This window comes from Pipistrellus kuhlii, unplaced genomic scaffold, assembly GCF_014108245.1.
Source record: "Pipistrellus kuhlii isolate mPipKuh1 unplaced genomic scaffold, mPipKuh1.p scaffold_m20_p_19, whole genome shotgun sequence".
Classification (NCBI taxonomy): Eukaryota; Metazoa; Chordata; class Mammalia; order Chiroptera; family Vespertilionidae; genus Pipistrellus; species Pipistrellus kuhlii.
In genome coordinates this window covers 23,697,489-23,713,984 of record NW_023425504.1, presented here as the reverse complement: position 1 = coordinate 23,713,984, position 16,496 = coordinate 23,697,489, and positions in this window count along the sequence as shown.

The window sequence follows — 16,496 nt, the reverse complement described above, 5'->3', positions numbered from 1 at the left end:
TCTTTAAGGTATGCCTCTATATTTCCCCAACACTCCTAACTTTATCTTAAGTCCCTTCTTTCTGGCATCAAATTGATTGAAGGCTTTTGCTTCTTCTTGGCCTACTTACTAATTAGCCAAGTGTTCCCAAACTTTGCTGCCACACTGGAATCATCTGGGGAATCTTTTTTAAAAAACAAATGATACCAGACATCCTGATTTAAGTGGTATATGTTATGACTTGGGCATCAAGGTTTCTAAAAGTCCACACAAGTTGTTTCTCATGTGCAGCAAAGTTTGGAAACCACTGGCTTCTGATTATACTAACTGAAACTATTCTGAGGTTGAAAGGTAGTCTAATCCAAGACCAGAAGGAGCTGAGATTAAACTTTTACTGTACTATTTCCCTTCAGCAATTTAATAACTTCCTTAAAAAACTCCTGAACCAGTTTTTAGATATGCTCCTCTGAGCCCTGTTTTTAACCAGACCTTTTTCTTATGGTTTGTGTTTGACCTGACTTGTCCTCTTGTAGCAAGCCTCATGCTAAGTTAGTTTATCAAGAATCTATCTACATTTTTTAAAATTTTATTTTTATTGTTGACACTATTACAGATGTGCCCATTTCCTCCCCCATTTTGCCCACTTTTATCTAGCCCCAACCCCACTCCTTCCCTCTGGCTGTCATTATGACTGTTGTCTGGAACCCACATTCTTGATATCTGACCAAATTCCTCACCTTTAATATATAATTACCCTTGACCTACTTTCAACAATAGTCTGCTTTATTCAGTTTATCAAGAATCTTTCTACCTTTGATTTTTGCTCTACTCATTCACCCCCTTCCCTTCCCTTCTTTGCTATAAATTTTTATTTGTCCTTGTATTCAGAACTGAGCCCTGTTCTATACTGAGGTCTCCTTTCCCCTATTGCCATAATTCCTGAATAAAATCTGTTTTAACTCTATATTATCAAGATCTGGTTTCCTTCAAAATTCAGTGTCCTCAATCTTACATAATCACAATGAAGATAAAATGACTTCATGCATGTGAAGCACTTAGTGTTCAATAAATATTAACTGCCATTATTACAGTTATCTCCATCTCCCTTGACAGAATCTAGAATTTTTTCAGTCTCTTCAAATTCTTTAAGCCATCTCTTACTGTTTATCATCCTTTCATTGAAATTCTCTCCTCCTCTCACTTCTGTTGAATTGCATTCTCCTGCTCTTATGTTACCTCCTTGATTTTTTCTTTTCCCACTTCCCTTTTTCTACATCCTAATGGTAAGAGTGACATAAAAATGTGGCTCTTCTGAAACTATATGATCTATTAACCAATGTAACCTCATTAAATTTAATTTAAAAAAGAATGTGGTTCTTCTCTCTTCATACTCATCCTTTATAGACTCATCCAGTGTTAATGCCTGCAAGTTTAATTTCTGTGCAAACACATCCCATAGCAGAAAAAAAATCTGGCATCTTATAATCAGTAAACTTTTATAGAATGGATGAATTCTATATTTTTGACCCTCACCTCTTCCCAATTTCACAAAGGCCTGCTGAGCCAAATATCTCTCTCTGCATGTTCTGCCCTATCTGTTTAACTTCAGCATTTTTAAAATTTTCTTTTAATAGTGCAAACACATTCTAGCCACACAGATACAAAATCTTGAAAAAAGCTTTGACTTCTCATACCCCTTTGCCTACATAGCCAGTCACTTGCCAGGTTTGGTTAAATCTAACTCTAGGTAATATGTAGGAAATTACCTATTAACTAGTCTTATAGATCTTACTTTCATAGAAGACAACTATTAATGCAATTACCCCTCCTACCCTCTCTTTTAAATCAATAGTTATAAGTTTTTAAACAGCAAAATATATTGGATCGGCAACTAAGTAATTGCGGATTTTAAAAAGAAAATCAAAGACAATTTTTTCATGGAACTAAATAACTTTATTCTGTAATGTATTGCCCATTTTGATCAATGACCTTTTGCCATCTTTCAGGCAGCATCATAATCCCACGTTCAAAAAACTTCTGGTTTTTATTAGCAAAAAACTGAATCAGGTACGATTTGACATCATCATCATTATTGAAATTTTTACCATTCAAGGAGTTTTGTAAAGATCGAAACAAAAAGTAATCAGATGGTGCAAGGTCAGGACTATATGGTGGATGTGGCAAAACATCCCAACCAAGCTCCATTAATTTTTGCCGAGTGACCAAAGATGTGTGTGGCCTTGCATTGTCATGATGGAATACAACACCTTTTTGATTTGTCAATTCGGGCCGCTTTTCTTCAACTGCATTGTTTAATTTCATTAGTTGTTCAATGTAGACATCAGAATTGATCGTTCGGTTGGGTGGTAAGAGTTCAAAGTAGACAATTCCTTTGTAATCCCACCAAACTGATAACAAAACCTTCTTTTGATGAATATCAGCTTTTGATGTTGTTTGAGTTGGTTCACCTGGCCTGCTCCACGATCTTTTCTGCTTGATATTGTTGTAAACAACCCATTTTTCATCGCCAGTTATCAGTCGTTTTAAAAATGGATCATTTTCATTACGTTTCTTTAGCAAATCGCAGCTGCTAATGCGTTGCGTTAACTGTGATTCTTTCAGTTCGTGAGGAACCCATGTATCGAGTTTTTGAACATAGCCAAGTTGTTTTAAGTGATTTTCAATGCATGTATGTGATACATGAAGCTTCTCTGCAATCTCACGTGTTGTACTGTGACAGTCCGAATTGATTATTGCTTTGATTAGGGCGTCATCAACTTCAACTGGACGACCAGAGCGTTTTTCATCTTTGAGTGAAAAATCACCAGAACGAAATTTGGCAAACCAATTTTGACACTGCCGTTCTTTTAAGGCTTCGTCACCATAAACAGCACATAACTTTTTATGAGCTTGCGATGCATTTTTCCCTTTGCGGAAATAAAAAAGCAAAATATGATGAAAATGTTCCTTTTGATTTTCTATTTTTCAACGAACGCCAAACGAAAACTACAAAACAGATCAAAAAACTTTTTTTTTACTGATTAACAGCTGAATAGCCAACTATCAAATAACAAAATGTGTTTTACATTTGTACTACGTCTGCAAACCTAAAAATTCAACTGAAGCCATATATGTGTGAAACCCGCAATTACTTAGTTGCCGACCCAATATTTTAATAAGCCACAACAGTCAATTTGTACTTTATGAATAGCTGCAAGGCAAGAGATGGGTTTAGCAAACCTAATTTTAATATATAAGTTATACATTTTCCTATAAAACAGTGAAAGTTGTAGTAAATCCTAAAAAAATATTAAGTCAGAATTTAATTTTGTTTCTGTTTTTTAAGCAATTGGACAAACATATGTATGACAGATACAACAATATTTACCAGAGACAAAAAGATGTACTACTTTTCATTGCCATATACTTAGTGACACCATGGTAACTCCTGCTTGTGAATAAAGTTTATTCATTTTCAAGGAAGAAAAGATAACAATCAAATCATTGTTAAGTGATTGATACACAATTTCACTGTTGAACATATTTTCTGGTATTCACTTCTACTATGCTGTTAAGACTAGAGCCACTTAGTCACACATTTCCAATAGGCACTTTTATCATTGACCATTTTAAATATTTTATTTTTATTTATTTTAATATATTTTATTGATTTCAAAGAGTAAGGAAGAGGGAGAGGAAGAGATGGAAATATCAATGATGAGAGAGAATATTGATCGGCTGCATCCTGCATGCCCCACACTGGGGATAAAGCCTGCAACCCAGGCATGTGCCCTTGACCAATGTAGCTATTTTGTATTTTACTTTAATTGCAAATACATGACACTATGCATTTGTCAAAACCCATAGAAATTTATAGCACAAAGAACAAACATTAATATGTGAAATATAAGTGCTGACCTAAGTAATTTTGGAAAAGAATGAAGACTATAAAACTAAGGCAAAAGGAACTATCTATAAAAACTGCAACTCTACTTGAAATTGTTACTCCCAGAGAAGTATGGGTTAATTTTGAAACCTGTAGGTGAAGTATGTTAGAGTTGAACAATTAAGTAAATTTAAAGAATATGGCAGAAACAAGATTTCCCATGCTTGTAGTAAGATTTTATAGAGAAACAAGGAAGGGAAGAAAGCCAGAATTGATTCGTATTGCACTGGATTAGAGTCCATACTTATATAACTAAATGACTTAATTAATAAATGAGTTAAGGAAAAGAGACAAGTTCCCATGATGAAGAATCCCAAGTAATTTATGTAGCTATTCTATTTGCAAGAAAATAGAGTTATCTCCCCACCCATTAAGTGTGCCATGTACATAGTGACTGCCTACCAGTATGGAAAGGAGGAAAAATAGAATAACTTTATAGTGGAGAAACATGATCAAGTAAGATGATAAAATTTAATATCAACAATGATTAATTAGAAGGAGAAAAAAAAAATGGCAATGGAATAGACAGACATGTTCCAAGCCTTGTCCCAGAGCAGATAGAAAGGACAGCTGAGGGTTGCACTGGAAGTGTTTGTTGGCAAGTAAAGGGACAGCTATACTTTAGAAGAAGGTAGGGGACTGCTGGACAGGACTCCCCTTACCGGGAAGCCCACACTGCTTTCTGGGTTACCTTCTGGAGCCAATGGCTCAGAAACGGAGACTGCAACATCTTGAAGGGGAAAGTGAATGTTATCTGAAGCCTGAAAATCTACAATTGCAGCATCCACCGAACAGCTGGGAACCCCAAAACACCAGTCCCCAATTGGTGCAAACACACAGATTCAGAGGAGCTCTACATTTCACCAAGGAAAGGTTAGATTTCACCTGGGGTAAGAAGAGACAGAACTTTATAACCAGACACATGGAGAAGAGAGACCATGGGGAGACAAACACCTGCATATAAAAGAAAAGTAGGCATCACCAGATGTAAAGGAAGTAAAGGAAATGGAGGCAAGCAAACTTTCAGAGAAATAATTCAGAGAAATGGTCATAAGGAGGCTGAAAAGAATGGAAGACAAATTTGACAATATAACTAAGAACCAAGAGGAAATGAAGAACCAAAAAGAAATGAAAAATGACATTGCTGCTGTAAATAACTTAACAGAAAACATTAAGAGTAGACTAGAAGAAGCAGAGGACAGCATCAGTGAGCTAGAAGACAAGGTAGGAAAAAATACCCAATTAGAGCAGCTTCTAGAAAAAAAAAATTAAAAAGCAGGAGGAGAGCCTAAGGGAACTTTGGGACATGAAACAAAACAACATCCACATAATAGGAGTTCCAGAAGGAAAGGAAACTGAGCAAGGAATAGAAAACCTGTTTGAAGAAACAATGACAGAAAACTTCCCTTATATAGGAAAGAAGAAACTGACACAAATCCAACAAGATCACCGAGTCCCAAGCAAAATGAACAGCAAAAGACCAACATCAAGGCACATTATAATTAAATTGGCAAACACCAACGACAAAGTAAGAATCTTAAAAGTGACCAGAGAGAGACATAAAGTTACCTACAAAGGTGCCCCCATCAGACTAGCAACTGATTTCTCAACTGAAACTCATCAGGCCAAAAGGTAATGGAATAAAATTTACAAAGTCATGCAAAGGAAGGGTCTGAATCCAAGAATACTCTACGCAGCAAGGCTATCAATCAAAACTGACGGTGAAATCAGGAGCTTCACAGACAAAAAAAGGACTAAGGGAATTCATTATGACCAAACAGCAATCCAAGGAATGATAAAGGTTCTGTTGGGGGGAAAAAAAAGAAAAAAGAAAAAAAGAAAGAAATAGGTAGTGAAGAAGGAACACAGAGATAAAGAACAAAAATGGCAACAAATATGTACCTATCAATAATAACTATAAATGTAAATGGATTATATGACCCAATCAAAAGACATAGGGTAAAGGATTAGATAAGAAAACAGGACCCATATATCGGCTGTCTACAAGAAACACACCTCAGAAAAAACAACACACACAGACTGAGTGTGAAAGGATGGAAAAAATTTTTTCAGGCAAATGGAAGTGGAAAAAAAAAAGCTGGGGAAATAAACTTATATCTGAAAAATTAGATCTCAAAGTGAAGGACATAACAAGTGATAAGGAAGTCCATTTCATAATATTAAAGGAAGCAATCCAACAAGAAGAAATAATGCTGGTAAACATATATGCACCCAATACAGGAGCACTCAAATACATAAGAAAAAACTCCTGGAGGATATCCAGGAAGAGATTGAAAGCAATAAAATCATAGTATGAGACTTAATAACCACTGTCACCATTGGACAAATCCTTTAAACAAAAAATCAGTAAAGAAACATCAATCCTAAATGACTAACTAGACCAGATGGAATTAGTTGACATCTACAGAACTCTTCACCCCAATGCCACAGAATATACATTCTTCTCAAGTACACATGGGTCATTTTCAAAGATAGACCATATGTTGGGACATAGGTAAAGTCTCTTCAAATTCAAGAAGACAGAAATAATATTAAGCATCTTCTCAGATCACAGTGGCATAAAACTGGAAATCAACTATAATAAAAACAATCCAAAGAAACAAACACATGGAGACTAAACAGCATGCTATTAAACAATGACCAGAAAGATCAAGAAAGAAAGAAAAAAACATCATGGCAACCTATGACAATGAAAATACAGCAATTAAAAATCTATGGAACACAGCAAAAACAGTCTTAAAAGAGAAGTTCATAGCTCTACAAGCCTACTGCAAAAAAAAAAAAAAAAAAAAAAAAAAAAAAAAAAAAAAAAAAAAAAAAAAAAGGTAATAAACCACCTAAACTTACAACTCAAAGAGTTAGAAAGAGAGCAACAATAAAAGCCCAGTGTAAGCAGAAGGAAGGAAATAATAAAGATCAGAGCAGAGATAAATGACATAGAGACCAAAGAAACAATACAAAGATCAACAAAACCAAGAGCTAGTTCTTTGAAAGGATAAACAAGATTGATGAACCTCTACCCAGGCTCACCAAGAAGCAAAGAGAGAGGACCCAAATAAACAAAGTCAGAAATGAAAGAGGTGAAATAACAACAGCCTACACAGAAATACAAAGGGTTGTTTAAAAAAACAATTCCATAAAAAACTAACTAAATTTCAACAAACAGGACAACCTGGAGGAAATGGACGTAATACTAGAAAAATGTAACCTTCCAAAACTCAATCAGGATGAATCTAAACAGCTCAATATGCCAATAACTATGGAAGAAATTGAAGCAGTCATCAAAAAGCTTCCAGCAAACAAAAGCCAGGGCCATATGGCTTCTCAGGGAAGTTTTACCAAACATTCAAGGAAGAACTAAAACCTATCTTCCTCAGACTATTCAAAAAAAAAATTCAAGAAGAAGAAACACTTTCAGGCTCATTTTATGAAGCCAGCATCACTCTAATACCCAAACCAGATAAAGATGACACAATGAAAGAGAATTATAAGCCAATATCCCTTATGAACATAGATGCCAAAATCCTCAACAAAATTCTAGCAAATTGGATCCAGCAGTACATCAGAAGGATCATACACCATGAACAAGTAGGATTTATCCCAAAAATGCATAGATGTTACAATATCCACAAATCAATAAATGTAATACATCACATAAACAAATTGAGAGACAAAAATCACATAGTCATATAAATTGATGCCGAAGAATCATTTGACAAAATCCAATACCCTTTCTCGATAAAAACTCTCAACAAGGTGGTAATAGAAGGATCATACCTCAACATAATAAAAGCTATATATGATAAACCCACAGTTAACATCATACTCAATGTGGAAAAAACTAAAACTATTTCCTCTAAGAACAGGAACACGACAGGGATGCCTGCTTTCACCACTCCTGTTTGACATAGTACTGGAAGTAAGAGGCTTTGCAATGATACAAGAAGAAAGCATAAAAGGCATCCAAATTGGAAAAGAAGAAGTAAAGCTGCCCTTATTTGCGGATGACATGAAATTGTACATAAAAAACCCAAAACACTCCATCAAAAACTAATAGACTTAATAAATGAATTTGGCAATGCAGCAAGACACAAATTTAACGCCAAGAATTCTATGGCATTTCTATACACCAATAGTAAAGAAGAGACTAAAAAAGCAATCCCATTTACCATTGCACCCAAAAAAATAAGATACCTAGGAATAAACTTAACTAAGGAGGTAAAAGACCTATATACAGAAAACTACAGTACACCAAATAAAGAGATAGAGTAAGATGTAAACAGATGGAAGAACATACTATGTTCATGGGTTGGTAGAAACAACATCATTAAAATGTCTATACTACCCAAAGCAATCTATAGATTGAATGCACTCCCCATTAAAATACCAACGGCTTGTTTCACAGACCTACAAAGAACTCTCCAAAAATTAATCTGGAATAAAAAAAAGACCCTGAATTGTCACAGCAGTCCTGAGAAAGAAGAATAAAGTAGGAGGGATGTTGATACCAGATTTCAAGCTGTATTAAATAGCCACTGTTCTCAAAACAGCCTGGTACTGGCACAAGAACAGACATATAGATCAATGGAATAGAATAGAGAATCCAGATATCAACCCAAATCACTATGCTCAATTAACATTTGGCAAAGGAGGCATGAACGTGCAATGGAGTCAAGACAGTCTCTTCAATAAATAGTGTTGGAAAAGGACTTGTGTGCATGCATGTGGGCCTAGCCAGTGGCCATGAACAGCAGGGGGGGTGGGGGCATATGTGGGGAGGGGTTTGGGATGGGAATGGGGGGATAAGGACAATTATGTAATACCGTAATCAATAAAAAAAAAACACTGAACACCCCCCCCCCCAAAAAATCAATAAAATATATTAAAGAAAAATAAATAAATAAATAAATAAATAAATAAATAAATAAATAGTGTTGGGAAAATTGGACAGATACATGCAAAAAAAAAGAAAAAAGAAAAGAAAAAAAAAAAGAAAGAAACTAGATGACTAACTTACACCATACACAAAAACAAACTCAAAATGGTTACAGGACTCAAACATAAGACAGGAAACCATAAAAATACTAGAGTAATCCACAGGCAGCAAAATCTCAGACACATGCTGAAAGAACTTCTTCACTGACACTGTGACACTGCTCCTATGGCAATGGAAGCTAAAGAGAAAATAAACAAATGGTACTACATCAAAATTAAAAGCTTTTTCACAACAATAGAAACCATCAACAAAACAACAAGAAAGCCCACTGCATGGGAGAACATAGTTGCAAATGTTATCACTGATAAAAGTTTAATCTCTAACTTATACAATTTAATAAACAAAAGATAAATGATCCAATAAAAAAAATGAACAATGGACCTTAATAGAATTTTTTCCAAAGCAGACAGAAGGAAGGCCAAGAGACACATGAAAACATGCTCAAAGTCACTAATTATCTGAGAGTTGCAAATCAAAACGACAATGCAGTACCATTTCACACCTGTCAGAATGGCAATCATCAACAAATCAACAAAAGACAAGTGCTGGAGAGAATGGGGAGAAAAGGAACCCTCCTGCACTGCTGGTGGGAATGCAGACAGGTGCAGCCACTGTGGATAACAGTACGGAATTTCCTCAAAAAACTAAAAATGGAACTTTCATTTGACCCAGTAATCCTACTCCTAGGAATATGTCCTAAGAAACTAGAAATACCAATCAGAAAGGATATATGTACCCCTATGTTCATAGCAGCACAATTTACAATACTAAGATTTGGAAACAGTCTAGGTGCCCGTCAGCAGATGACTGGATCCCAAAACTTGCTACATCTACACAGTGGAATACTATGCTGCCATGAAAAAGGAATTCTTACCATTTGCAGCAGTCTGGATGGAATTGGAGAGCAGTATTCTAAGTGAAATTAGCCAGGCAGTGAAAGAAAAATATCACATAAAAGAATACTTGAGAAAATAAATATGTAAGAGAAAAGATGAAACTAATGAGACAAACGTCACCAAAGACAGCAGGTTTGATATGTAGTTAGTGAATAAATGAATAAATAAAAGATAACCTTCAGCCACTTAAAAAAATACAATAATAAATTATGTCAATACTATGTATCTCTTATATAGTATGATCAAAATAACACATTACTTCTGTGGTCTTCCTTCCTATAACCTGAGTTCAGTCTAGAGAAAACCATCAGGAAAATCACCATTTTGCAAAGCACAGAATGTAAACAGAACCACTCTATAAAACACCTGATAAATAAAAACCTGTCAAGGTCATAATAAAGAAAATCTAAGAAACTGTAATAATTAAGGAAATAGGATGAGTAAGTGTAATTTGGTATGCTGCAAGGGATTCTGGAGTAGAAAAAATGTTAGTAAAAAAAGAAGGAAATCTAACCCTACCTAGTTTGGCTCAGTGGATACAGCATCAGCCTGCAGACCAAAGAGGCCTGGTTTTGATTCTGGTAAAGTACATGTACCTTGGTTGCAGGCTCCTCCCCTGTCCCATCCATGTTCTGGACAGGGCTCCTGTAGTAGGTAACCAATTTATGTGTTTCTCTCACATAGTTGTTTCTCTCTGTCTTTCCCTCTCTCTTCCACTCTCCCTAAAAGTCAGTGGGAAAGTATCCTTAGGTAAATATTTTTTTTTAAAAAGAAGGAAATCTGAAGTATGGATTTTAGTTAATATTAATGTATCAATAACAATATTACTTCATTAGAGAAACTGAATGTAAGGTATATTGAAACTCTGTGCACTATCTTCACAACTTTTTGGAAATCTAAAAAAATTCTGAAATTAGAAGTTCATATAAAAATGCTAAAGGATATGTTACCAGTTAAATTCCAAGAGTTACTATATTTAGGGCCTAATTACATGATTTGTGTAGAAAGGACAATTTCTAAACAATAACTTTTTGTTTAGAAATGTATTTGCCAATGTTTCAATTAAAGAATGGCAGTTTCTTTGCAAAATATGATTGCTTAGGGCCACAGAGACTAAAATAGACAAGGATAATTGTGTATATTATGATAATAAGGTAGTCTAAAGACTTCTTTGATTCAGTTTAGGCATTCAGAGTGCTCAAGAAACAGTGTAGAATGTTCTCTTCTCTGTTTAGCTTAGAAAATGATAGCGAGAAATTGTTCCCTTAGAGGAACTGTATAATTATGTGTATTACTTTAATACATGTAGTCAACAATTCTCAAGGCTCTAAATGATGAAATAGGAGGTAAAAAAAATCCCTCAGGTTAGAGTATGTTGGGCAGTAAGTACCCTGGGATTCATTAAATATCAGTAATCAAAAAATTTTTTGTCCTCTGGAGGTGCATGGTGACCATTTGAAAAGGTCCAAATTCTATTTGGAAAGATACCTCTCTAATTTCAGGGATGGATGCTTCAAGCATGATGTATAGCTTTCTGGCAATAAGATGGCTTCTCAAGGGAAGCGATACAAATACTCTGTGTCATTTGATCAGAGGAGCCATTTAACTTCAACCTTATTCAATTTAGATTGCTTAGGTAGCCTATAATAGCACAAAGTGCAAACAGAAGCAAAGCAGAAAAGTGGACTTCTCTCACTGAATGCTTTAAGGTCCTTCAAAGGAATTTCCCTGACAAGAGCTTAGCTTAAGTTTATAATAACAATAATTAAGAGCAGTTTTGGAGGTAGGAAGAGAGATAGTAATGTTATTGGAGAAAGGAAAGCTAAGCATACAGAGATCTCCTAAAATTGCTCAGTGTTCATATACAATAGCTTGGGAATAACCCCATTTTACACAAAATCCTAGGCTATTCTTAAAGTAGATCTGCGTTCATATGGTCTGGCTCCAGGCTGTGCTACTTATTCAACAATTAATGGAGATTCTTTAAGCTACATAGCAATCAAAAATGGTATCTTTTGGCTAATTTCTTTGCACAATAGTAGTGATTAAGATGTGTTTGGAGAGGAGATTAGGGATCACAAAATTAAATTCCAACACATCCTTGTTTTCCTGAAGCAATCAGGTCAGCTACTGAGAAACCAAGGTTCACATCCAAGAGAGGTGTTTTTTTTTTTGTTTTTTTGTTTTTTTTTTTTTTAAGATTGCCATACTGCTCTATGCAAACTAGAAAAATGGTTCATACTGTACAATTAATATTTTTGTTAAAATATGCAGACTCTAAAGACTATAAATTGTTTTGGCATTTAAAATTTTTCTATAAATTCCATAGATATATTTGTAAATTTCAGTTTATTTCTAGGAGGTGCGGGTAGGAGTGGCAAAAGAGCAAGTTCCTTATCTCTAACTGTTCCCATTAGTCTATACCAAGTAATTTAATTTTTACACTGTTGTGCTTGCAATGTTTTTATTCCTGTCTGTTCTACATAATTAAAAATTATTCCTTACACATCTATCTAATGAATAATGACTTTAACATTAAGTCCCCAGGCTCCCACAGAGTTAAATTATAGAGAGGCAGTTAAATTTGCCTGAAAATCAATGGAAATAACACAGAGAAATGAGACTGAGAAATCTAATTGAGCATGGTCTCTGAGGCTCTTAGGGCTTATATGTGTGTGTCCACAGTGCACACATGTCATGCAAGAAAGGACACTTGACTGTCTGTATGTACTAGCTGATTATGAGGTATGTTAGGGGATTGTGTTATCCTTAATTAGTTAAAAAATTCCATTTTTCCCAATAAGATAATTGTATAAGTATCCTATTTTTTTTTGACACTTTCACAGAGTAAGCTGCTCTTCCTCCCCACCCAAAGTATCCTATTTTTTTTATGCTGTGTGTTTCTAAAAGCATTTGAAAACTTTTTAAAAATGATACCACTTGAAATATACTTAAGAGAACTTGGTATACTATATCACTATTTTTCCTTTCTAAAAAGCATATTGAAGTCACAAACCTTTTAAAATTTGAGATATAATTTACATATAACATCCTATAAGTTTAAGGTGTACCAAGTATTGGTTTCATAGATTTATATATTGTAATACAATTATACTACCCTGTTTCCCCGAAAATTAGTCAGTGTCTTATATTAATTTTTGCTCCCAAAGATGCGCTAGGTCTTATTTTCAGGGGATGTCATATTTTTCCATGAAGAAGAATACGGTACACATTTATTGTTAAATGAAAATAAAGGAAATTTATTACCTGTATACGGTATGGTAGTACGGTAATTGTCAACACAAACCAGACAAACTGTGAATCCTACAGTATCAAGAATTTACTCATTTATTCAATAACAATCATGTCATCATCTTCTGGAACATCATCATAATAATCCAATTCCTGAATTTCCTGGTGAATTTCTTGTGACTCCATTTCTTTCAGAATCAGTGTACCAAATCTCTCATGTTTAACAATAGCACTGTCTTTAAATGAGTACTTCTTGTCAAGGTAGCCTGCTCGCAGTGGATTTGCAATGCAACTGTCAGTGATTTTCTCCCATGAATTCTTGACCCAAGTCACAACTTCTTGCAGTTTAGGTTTCACAAAGTTTTCACGCTGATTGCTATCCATTCTATTTTCAATGTAGTCATTAATTTCCATGCCCAAATTGTCTTTGAATGGCTTGTTTATTGCAATATCAAGAGTCTGGAGATAGGCCCTCATTCCTGCAAGAATCATCATCCGATCTATTTTTCTTTCATGAAGAAATGTCTTCATGTCTTTAGCATGGTGAGTGCTGGTTGCATCCCAGACTAGCAGACCTCTTTGGCTCCTTCGCATAACAAGCAGCAGCATTAAATGGACCCACTTCCTTATGACTGCTTGTGTGGCCCAGGCTTTTTCAGTCTCAAGAATCAAAACGCCCAAAACACATTCAATCTTTTCCTTCTTGCCCTTAGAAATGATTAAAAGTGGGATTTTAGTGCCATCCAGATGAATTGCCAAAATACAGGAAACACGTGCACTTTCGTAAGCATTGGAGGGAATGTACACTAAGGAGGCACCCCGCTATTCAATTGTTGTTTGAGATGATTCGCCCATAAACACTGCAGTTTCATCCATAGCAATCACGTTGGAAAGATTGTATTTAGAGAAGTCAGCATCATCAATAAAGGACTTGAATGCAAGTGCTCACTTAATAACTTGAGTATCTTCCAACCTAAACCATGTTGTAGATCTTCTTAAAGATAGTTCACTTCGCTGAAGGAAATTATCCAGCCAGTGTTGTGATGCTTTGAAGTCTTTGGGGGCCTGGTCAAACTGTGGTGCCATTGTAAGGGCAAATTCTTGAATCTGAGCCCTATTTACAACCAAAGCCTTTGCTCTCCTGTCAACAACCCATTCACAGATCAGGTCTTCCAGCTCGGAAAATAATGGTTGCCGACCTGATCCACACTTGTGCTTTTTAGCATTCCCCTTGTCCACTTGTTCAATGAGGTTACCATACTCTGCTCACCATTTTCGGACCAATTGGATACTCAACATCTCTTTGCAGGAAGCAGTAAGATTTTGGCCCCAAGAGTCTTCCACGATTCCTTTCTTGTACTCCACAGAGTAACTTTTTTCTTTTTTGTGCTCATTTCTAGGGGTAAAAAAAAGGAATTGGGGTATCAAGGTGGGAGGAGGGGGCTCACTTAAAATGATACAGCAGAGGGGGGAATCAAAATGGCACAGGAGAATCAGAGGGGGGATTACCATTTTAGTAACCCCATTTTGATCCTCCTGTGTCATTTTGATTGCCCCCTCTGATCATCCTGTGTCATTTTAAGTGATCCCCTTCCCCCCACCCCTGTGCCACTGAACACGTTCACTAGACATCCCCCATACCCCTCTATCAGACACTTACCCCCTGGGGCCTGCCTGGGGACTGTCACTGGGCTTGCTGGGGCCTGGATCTGGGCTGGAGCAGGGTCTGCCACTGACTGAGAACCTTCAGTCATCATGAGGGGGGCCGCGAGCATCAGGTAGTGTTACCAGAGACAGACCAGCACTCACCACCTTTGCAGCGTCCAGTCTGCTCTAATCCTCCTGTTCTTCTACATGCATCTGTGAAAGTCTCCTCCTCTCTCTCACCCTGCGCTCACTGCTCACTTCGACCTCCACTCTGCCTCCACATAGCAGTGACATCAGGACTCTGCGTAACATCACTGGTTGCTAGACACCAGTCGGGGCGGCCCTAGCGACCAGTTTACTGTAAATTCATTTTTATTCTGAGACAGAGCCTGGGGGGCCTTATTTTTGGGGGGATGCCTTATATTTCACTCAGAAGAAAACCTGAAGTACGTAGTACGTCTTATTTTCGGAGGATGTTTGATTTTCGGGGAAACACAGTAGTATTTTAGCTAATACATGTAGCACATCACATAGCTATGGCTATATTTGTGTGTGTGTGTGTGTGTGTGTGTGTGTGTGTGTGTGACTTTTTAAAAATTAATCCATCAATGGACACTAAGGTTGTTTCCATACCTTGGCTATGGTTAATAATACTGCAATAAATATGGGAGTGTAGATATCTTTTTGATATTCTGTTTTTATTCTATTTCATTTTTTGATATATATTCAGAAGTGAGATCAATGGATCATATGGCAGTTGTGTGTGTGTGTGTGTGTGTGTGTGTGTGTGTGTATATATATATATATATATATATATATATATATATATATAATTTTTTTAAAATATATTTTATTGATTTTTTACAGAGAGGAAAGGAGAGAGATAGAGAGCTAGAAACGTCGATGAGAGAGAAACATCGACCAGTTGCCTCTTGCACACACCCTACAGGGGATGTGCCCGCAACCAAGGTACACGCCCTTGACCGGAATCGAACCCGGGACCTTGCAGTCCGCAGACCGAAGCTATACCACTGAGCCAAACCGGTTTCGGCTGTATTTATATTTTTTGCGAACTTCCATATTGTTTCCATAATGGCGGCACCAATATACAATACATTTCCACCAACAGTACACAAGAGTTTTATTTACTCCACATTCTACTGTATTATTTCTTATTGATATCTTCTTTATGCTAGTCATTCTGATAGGTGTAAAATGATATATCATTGTGCTTCTGATTTTCTGGATACCATTTTATGTACCTATTATCCATTGGGTCATTACTTTGGGAAAATATCTATTCAGTTCCTCTCTCCATTTTTAAATAAAATCACTTGGGAATATTTTTGTTATTAAGCTGTATGCATTCCTGACATATTTTGGGTAAGGAGTAAAACTTAGGTAAAGTTTGGTCCTTTTTTTATTGTTCATACTAGAGGCAGTGGGGTCTCTTGCCCTGGCCTGCAAGCTGGGGCTGAAACCAGCTCTGTGACATCTCTCAAGCAGTCCTGTATTGCAAGAGAGTGAAGACCAGGCTGAGGGACCACACCAATGCACAATTGGGATGGTGAGGGACATGGGAGTATGGCCAGACAGTGAGGGATCACTGGAGGCTCCAGCCCATCTCACACAGCCCCAATCAGCTGGATCCCAGCAACTAGCAAAGCTACCAGAGTGTCTGCCCCCTGGTGGTCAGTTCATGTTATAGTGAGTGTTTGAGAAGTCTTAGAATATCATTAGCATATTGCACTTTGATTGG